Here is an 8,537-nt window from a genome sequence, read left to right on the forward strand (position 1 = left end):
GAAGGCACAGCGAGGAGACACAGGACTGAAGCCAGACCAGAGCCCAGCAGGACAGACTGCAAACGCTGCACCCCCACGTCTGATGTCAGAGTGTCCTTCAGCTCCCCTATCCCTCCAGCGTTCTCACTACAACACAGTTCTCTCTCCTGGTTGGTTCCGAGCCTGGGCTGCCGCTTTCCTTGGCAGGTGTCCGTGGTTTAGGCAGCTCCAACAGCTTGTGGTCTCCACGGCAATTCAGGCTTCATCTTCACGGCTTCTTGCACTGGTCTCTCTGGCCACCACGCCTAGCTAAACGTGGGTTGTGGGGGACAGAACTCCAGTCCTCATGCACATTACCCGCCAAGTCGTTCCCCAAGCCCCTCACGTGGTATTGGTGTTGTTCATTGTTGTGTTGAGTGTTAGAGACCACAGCCAGGGGCTTGCACACACTAGATGAGCACTCTGCCTTTCTTGTGTATTTTGTTTTGTGGGTGTGAGGGACTCTGCTGTACAATGCTGCACACTCAATCTTTCCTCCACTGTCTCAGCTTCTTCCGTGGCGGGGTCAGACAGAATAACTGTAATGAGCAGGGTGGAGACCTCGATGGCACCCTTCTGTATATGCATGTGTCCACGTCTCCTTAGAACCGGGAAGTAAATAGTAGCTGTCATGGTTAGCGTCTGTTATCACCGTGACACACCAGGGAAGAGGAAACCTCAATGGAGAGATTGCCTCCATCAGATAGGTCAGCTGCCATGTCTAGGGGGCATTTTCTCCATTGATAACTGATGATGGACCCAGCCCACTGTGGTTAGTTCCATTCCTAGGCAGGGGGTCCTGGGGTATATAAAAATTCAGGCTGAATCTGGGAGCAAGCCTGTGGTCTCTGCTTCAGGTCCTGCCTCCAGGGTCCTGCTTGGCCTCGCTTGATGGTAGACTTCACTCAAATAAACCCCTTCCCCGCCCACCTTATTTACTGGTCACAGCGAAGAAAGCAATAATCCCATTCTCAACCCAGGACACCCAGAACACAAACACTAAGCCCTCCGCCCACTGTGAGTCTTGTCGCAAAGCCCTTGCACATCTTACTTCTCTGTGCCCCCCTGCACTGGCCCCAGATGTGCCAGGACTCTGGGTTTTTGCACGCTGGAGTGAAAACCAGGATTCAGTCAGCCTTATGTTGCTCAAGGCTATGGCCAAATAGACAGCCTAGGGGAAAGGGCTTGCTTTGGCTCATGGTTTCAGAAGGGAACCAGCCCAACAGGAATGAGAGCGCGGGACTGTGAGGCTTCTGGAACATTGCAGCACAGGCAGGAAGCAAAGAGACATGAATGCTGGTTTCTCGGTTCGCTTTCTCTTTCATTTTGTCTAGACCCTAAGTGACAGTTGCCACCACATCCAGGTCCTCCCTCCTTACTTAAAGCTCTCAGGAAACATCCCCATAGACACACCCAGGTATGTCTCCTCGGTGATTCCAAAACCAATCTTTAAAAATATGGCATTCATTCATTCATTCACTCACTCATTCGTTCGTGTATCTGAGCAGTGTGAAGCCACTCGGGGGAGTCGGTTCTCTCCTTCTACCATGTGGATCTTGGGGAATGAACTCAGGTCATCAGGCTTGGTAGCCGGTGCCTTTTCCTGCTGAGCCCTCTAACTGGCCCTCTGAATCCAGCCTTGATAATGAAGATTGTTTACCGTAACCAGAGAGGTTCATGTGCCAGAGGACAGTGTCCTCCTGGGCTGGACAATGGCCCACAGGTCACACAGCTTCTCTGAAGTAGCCACTGAGAAGCTATCACGTGGCCTATGCCAGCAGCTGGAGGGAGAGCACCCTGGCCCCTGGAGCTGGGCAGGCAGCCCCTACCTCCTGCTCATCCCTGTTGACCTCTGCATGGCTGTGTGAGGTTGGCACTCGAGTCTCTGAGAGTTCCAATACACAGGCTTGGAGTTGTGTTTTCATGTTGGGAAAATGCCCGCGAAGTCCTGGAGTGATGGGCGTGGAGCCATCTTGGAGTCTGTGTGGAAAGGAGGTGAGGGTTGGGCACTCCAGGTGTGGCTGTGACGGGTTTGCTTTCGCCTGCACATAGACCAGCATACTCTCCCTCCCCTCCTCCTTGCCCCTCCCGGCCCTGTTCCTCTCCCTCTTCCTGTTCTCCCATTCTTTCTCTCTCTCTTTTTCTCTCTCCCTTCCCTCCCTCATAGCCTCCTCCCTCCCAGTCTCCCCTCCTCCCCTTCCCAAGTCACCCTTCCCTGGCTCTTCCATTAGAGGGGTTCTGTGGGTTTCTTTCTTTCTTCGTCTTCTTCTTTTTTGTAAGTTTCTTAAAAGAATCCAAAGCAGAGCTGGCAGTCAGCCCAGAGGGGGCTCAACTCAGCATCTCAGATATGCAGGGCAGGGGTGGGGTTGGGGAGAATCTCCACACAGCTCAGCAGGGGCCCAGGGGCCCAGAGTGCCCTTCCCCCACCGTTCGACCCATTCTTATTAGGATTTACCACACAGCCCCCCTTCTCCATTGCAGTCCCATTTTTTAAAAGTAGACGTGGGCTGGGAAGCTGGGTCCACAGGCTGGAGAACTGAGAAAGCACAGGACCCGACCTGTGGTCCCCAGGTGTGGTCGGGGCAGCACTGGGGGTGAGGAGCTGAGGCAAGAGGGTTGCAGGAGCTTGCTTGTCACCAGCCTAGCTCCAGATTCATACACACACCACACACGCACACCATAAACACATACACACACCACACACACACACCATAAACACATACACACACACCACACACACTGCATACATACACACAAACGTGCACACCACACCACACACACGATAGTAGGTTTAGTGCAGACAGCTAGCTCCCTGTGACTTTCACAAATGGAGCTGGTTCTCAAGATGGCCCTGTGGCCTGATGAGGGGTGCTTTGAAGTCACCCCCCCCCCGCTGCTCCTCTTGTTGTCTACCCCCCCCCGCCATGTTCCTCTAGACCTCTCCCTCCCTGCCTCTCCCTTCTCTTCCCCTTCTCCACTTTCATCAGCACCCACACCCATCCACCCATGGGGGAAGCTGACCCAGGATAGGTCAGCCCTCTGGTTAAAGCCTTAGGACTGGCACCAGCGAGGCGGGCGTGGGCTGATGCGGGCTGCTTTAATCACCCAGTCGCAATGCCTCTTCAGCAGCAGACAGGTCAGCACTATGCCCTTCCCAACGCTTCCCGGAACAGTTTCTCCAGAAGCTTAGACCAGTGTGCCCTCCCAGGACCTGCTGAGAACACCCTTGTCACCACGGGGACCACCCAGAGGAGCAAGATCAGAAAGAAGAATTCCCGTTTGCCTGAGCACTGACTTCAGGGGTGCCTAATCCCAGGTTTCACAGCCTCACTCTGGCCCAGAGAGGACCTGGGAGTTGGCCACCTAGGAACCTGCCTCTTCCTGAATGTGGGCATTAACGTTTGGAAGCCCTACCCAAGCCCAGCTTCAGATGGGAGCTAATTCTTTCCAGTCCTTCACTCTGAGCCCCATGCAGGCTGGGCTGCACTCATTAAACTCACTTTGGGGTCCTTTTTCACCCTCTAAAATGCTTAGTGACAGAGTGAGTCTGGCAGTCTGCTCCCTACACTGAAGACCAATTCACAGCCGGCATCTTCTTTGTCCCCAGGGCTGTCCTGGCTTTAATTAGGATAATTTTATTTTCCCTAACAGAGAGAGGGTAGTGAGCTCAGGGGCCAGGTCCCAGAACCTCAGGGTTCCCTGGCCATCAGATGGATCGACCAGCAGGAGAGGAGCAAGTCCTGTACGCCTGGCCTCTCCACCTCTCTGCACACTCAGTCTGTCTGAATGTTAAAACTGGCGGGAGCCCAGCGGGAGCCTCGTTTGAAGAGGACAGACAAATGCAGGCTCACAAACTGTGGCTCCAGCACCCCTTGAACTCACAGACAAGCAGACTGAAGTTCAAATGCAATGATCCAAAGGACTTCCATGGAGAGGCCGGGACACGTGCCCCATGCCAGGAGCCCAGGACCGCAGTGGTTAGAGATGTGCTTGCTTCATTGTGGAGGTGAGGTTCAGCGCCAGGGAGGAGGCTCAGCTAGCAAATTGCTTGCTGCCCAAAAATGAGAAGCCAAGCTCTACACACACACACACACACACACACACACACAGACACACACACGTTAAAGCCAAGCACATGCTTGCAACCCCAGCTCACTGGCCAGCTGATCTTGGCCGGGTCCAGTCAGAGACCCTGTCTCAAAACCAAGACATAAGGTCAATCTCTAGACCTGACATGCACACTCCTATATGAGCACAGAGCATGTAAGTATACCACACACAAAGAACAAAGACAGCTGTGTTCATCTTATTAAAGACCGTTTAATATTTAGCGTTGGTTGTTTTACCTCTCCAGCTGCCTTTGGCCCAGGGCATCCAGATACCATGCTGGCTCATGATCAGTTGGGGAAATGCTTATGGAAGCTCTCAGAAAATGCCTTCAAAATCAGGTTTGTATTTCCTGCTCACAGCTCCAAACCCAGGTGACCAGCGACAGCTGGGCCGGTGTGTGTGTGTGTGTGTGTGTGTGTGTGTGTGTGTGTGTGTGTGTTTGATAAGCAGTGACAGCAAGGTGGTTGGGTCAGGGGGTTGCGTTTACCTGGGATCTGGAACCGAGTTGGTTAATGGCACCATCTAAGGGAAGTGCCAGCCCATCCTCACTGGCTTCCTCCTAGGGTGATGATTATGGGCCTCACTTCCAGAATGCTGCAGAGGTAAGTGGATGTGACCCTGGATTCTGAAAAGTCCATGGTGGCTTGCATGAAGAAGGTGTCAGCCGTCAGGCGATTAATCAGAATTGGATTGGTCTGCAAAATCTGAGCTTTCCTACAGGGCAGCGTGATGTAAACAGGGCCTTTTGTCCACGCAAGTACTGAGTCCCACTGTCCATCCACAGGACAAAACTTAACATCAGCTGCTTGGGATACACACTACCGTGCAACCACACATTCATTCTAGAACCACCTGACCTGTTCAACTCTTGTATCATCCAATTACCTGCTGTGTGACTTCAGGTAAGTGTCTTCCCCTCTCTGAGCTTTAGTTTCATTATCTGTAAGATAAAGACAAGGTATTGCACAGGATTCTTGTAAAATTTAGTGAAGTTTATAGAGATAGTGATGTGGAGGGGAGTATGGGTGTATTTGGGTGTGTATACATGCATATGTGCTTGCATGCGTGTGTGCATCTGTGTGTGTTTGTGTGTGCACACGTGCATGTGTGTATGGTGCCCCTTGCTGTGTGTGTTACACAGTCAGTAGTCACTTTGTTACTTTTATAAATGAAAGTTAATACTTTCTCCTTCAGCTTAAATCTGCCAAATGCCACACCCTTCATGGGACCACAGATCAGTGCTCTCTCTCCAGAGGGGAGCCCAGGCCTGCTCTGTCACACTGAACCTCACTGCTTGCACGTCTGTGAACTGCAGACAAGTTCCGCACTTAGCAGAGGCTTGCTCTTTCCACTGCTGAATGATATTCCATAGTGTGGCCACCTCTACCCAGTTTCTTGCTTATAGACATTTGGATTACTTCCCCTATAAGTCTTTCGTCTGTGTATTTTCATTTCTCTTGGGCAAATACTTCATAGACTTGCTGGGCAGATAGCAAGAATATCTGTGCTTTTTTAGAAGCCAGCAAACAGATTCCTCAAACGTCTGTGCCACTGTGCTTGGGTTTCCAAGTCTCCTTTTTCTGCTAAATAAAGATAATTCGCAGAGGCCCCTGAGCACCACGAGGAGGAAATAGTACTGTGAGAAGTGACTCGCCCTGGCTGTTGTCCTCCTTGCTCAGTCCCTGATCGGCTCCAGGTGTCTGACGGAAGGCAAATCCCAGCCTCTAGTAAAACAGCATGATATTGCACACAGTTGTACGCACCCTGTCTTCTTTGGGGAGCTTCTGGGCTGCCTGTCACACCTAAGCTGCAGTGGCCGCTGCATAAAGAGCACACGGACTTCCGTTTGCATCGTTGTTCAGTGTCCTCTTCACTACAGATTTTGAACTTGTGGAGGGTTGGATCTGAGGACTCGGAACCTGTGAAGAAGGAAGCCCATCTCACTTCCTCTCCCAGGAGATTTGGGCCAGAGACGGATGCAGCTGGTGAGGCGGAGGGCTCGGTCCCAAGGGCACCTACATGGTACTGTCACAGTGTCAGGAGCCCGGGGACTGTCCACTCGGAGCTGACTCTCCTCACAGACTCCAGGGCCTACTCCTCCCTGCTCTGAGAGGCCCTTCAAGTAACCATGACTCTTCTCACCCTAAGACCAAAGAGGGTTGAAGACCCAGGACCCCAGGAAGCTCCCCTGCCTCCACTTTGCGGTTCCAGGCTGGCTCATCTTCCTCCCTGACCAGGCAGACTTGGCAGGGACGAATGTTCTAAGTGGATTCTGCTTCTGCTGCCGCTGATGCTGAGATCTTCAGAATGCTGTAATGAAGATTCGGTCCACAGCCCAGATGGAAGCCGCCGGTTCCTGGGGACTGGACTGCGGCTGTGTGCGGCAAGGCTCATCTTTGGACTTGTGTGTGAGTTCTCAGTCCTGGAGCCTGTGAACTACATGGAGCCTACAGGGGATTTGCAGGCTGGCAGACCTTCCCCTCCCCCTCCCTTCACAAAACACCCTGGTTCCACCACCTGCTCCATCTCAGTGACCTTTGCCATGTCAGACTTCCCCGAGGCTCAGTTTTTCTCATCTTCAAAGCAGGGTGATAGTCGTATTTGTGGCAGGATGAATAAGTCCACAGTTGTCCCCCTCATGATTCCTAGACTCCTATTTCCCACCCTGACCTTGAATTGGACCATAGGCCCGAGCAGTCAAGACACTTTCCAGCCCTCCCCCAACGCTGAAGACGGGTGTGTGATGGCATCTGGCCAGAGGAGGGTGAGGCGTGTCCCCAGCAATGCCCGGAAAGATTCCATCACACCTGCTCTGGTTTCCAGAGTAGCCATCCAGGCGGAAGAGGCGGGGCCTCAGGGGCGGTCCTTAGGTCACGGCTCAGCAGGGTTTCTGTTTGGATGTACCTGTCTTCTCTCACAGGCTCCCACAGTGATGTGGCACCATCCACTCCATGCCACTCACAAGGCCAAACCCCTGTGCTCACCTTTGCCTGACCTCAGTCTTTGAACTCATAGAACTGTGAGCTAATTAAACTTCTTTGTAATATAAGCTAAGCTGCTCTGAGTATTTTGTTACAGCACTGAAAACCTGACAGTCCCTAAAAGGTAAGGGCGACTCTCTGCGTCCCTTCCTCCCTCCTGCTGCCTGGAACGGAGCTTCAGCACGGGAACTCCGGCTGCTCTATGTGACTGTGAGGAGAAAGCCACCTGCTCTGGATGGTGGCGATTCCTGGTCCCCAAAGCTCCTGACACATTGTCCTTGTTCCTTGTGCTCACTGCTACCTGCTGTTGGGAGGGTGGGGTTTATTCCAGGAGCGACTGGAGTGATTTGCCCAGCTCATCTCTCCCTTAGGCATCAACATTATGTTAGAGCAAGAGCGAAGGAGTTGCTGAGCTGGGGCTGTCTGTCTGCCTCTGCCTGCTCTCCAAGATGGCAGGACAGAAGGAAATTATGAAAGGGCTGACAGCCATGAGGTATCCCCCGGAGGCTTTGGGTCTGTCCGCTAAGAAGCTGGCCCCAAATCCTCCTTTTATAGACTGTGGGGACTGATTCCCCCTTCCCTTCATCTCTGTTCCCTGGTTTGGAGCCACAGCCTGGATGCTTCGGGTTCCGCCTTGTCACCGGCACTGAGTGCACACTAATGAACTGGCCAGATGGCCTTTCTGCCTCCCTTTATTCAGGAATTGGGGGGCAGCTGGAGGACAAGGATCCCGCTGGCCAGTTCTGGTTCCTTCAGAAGAAGAGAATTGCTTTCTGAGCCCCGAGGTGTCACAGTGCAAGTAATGACAACAGTCTCACCACAGACTGGCTCTGCCTGGTCCTTCAGGCAGCTCTCATCGGATCCTGGTGTACAAACAGTCTGCACAGGTCATATCTTGCTCAAGGCTACAGGCTCCTCAGGCTCTGGGGACCCCTCCTCACATCCATGTGCATCCTCTCCTTTCCCTCTGGAGCCCTGCACTAGAATGGGTGTTAAGGGCTGCGCCATCATTGCCCCAGGAGGCAAGCTCCTCTGCGGCTGGCTCAGAACCCCTGACTTCTTATTCTTCAACCAACACTTTTCTCCTGAACAGAAAGCCCCACTGTTCTCTCTGAGTCTGAAAGAATTCCATGTTGTTCTAGAAGAGCAGGTGACACATGGAGACTCAGAAAACAAGCCTCCACCTCGCCACCTGCGGCTCATCCTGAGCGTGCAAAGAGTCATCCCTAGAGCTAGCCAAGCTGAGGATGCTGCAGACACGGTGGGTTTCAATGGCATCCGGTGAGCTCCCTACTCACACCTGTCTAGATCCTCTCATTCTGCTTTCTGTGTGCAAAATCACATTACCATCCCTTCCCAGGAGCTGAACCACAGTGTCTGATGTGTGGGGAAGCAAGGAGTTTAGGCTTGGTGTAGCCAGTCAGGACT

General features: G+C 52.8%; 1 long non-coding RNA gene across 1 annotated transcript; it reads left to right on the forward strand.

The window, feature by feature from the left end:
• The first annotated feature begins 4,370 nt into the window (after nt 1-4,370).
• Nucleotides 4,371-7,147, forward strand: LOC146895421 (uncharacterized). The gene is made up of 3 exons (XR_014998713.2): nt 4,371-4,466; nt 4,913-5,030; nt 6,008-7,147. It is a non-coding gene; the product is annotated as an uncharacterized LOC146895421 (long non-coding RNA).
• Nucleotides 7,148-8,537: the final 1,390 nt, after the last annotated feature.

Source organism: Myodes glareolus, chromosome 2 (assembly GCF_982192425.1).
Source record: "Myodes glareolus chromosome 2, mMyoGla1.1, whole genome shotgun sequence".
In the NCBI taxonomy this organism is placed as follows: Eukaryota; Metazoa; Chordata; class Mammalia; order Rodentia; family Cricetidae; genus Myodes; species Myodes glareolus.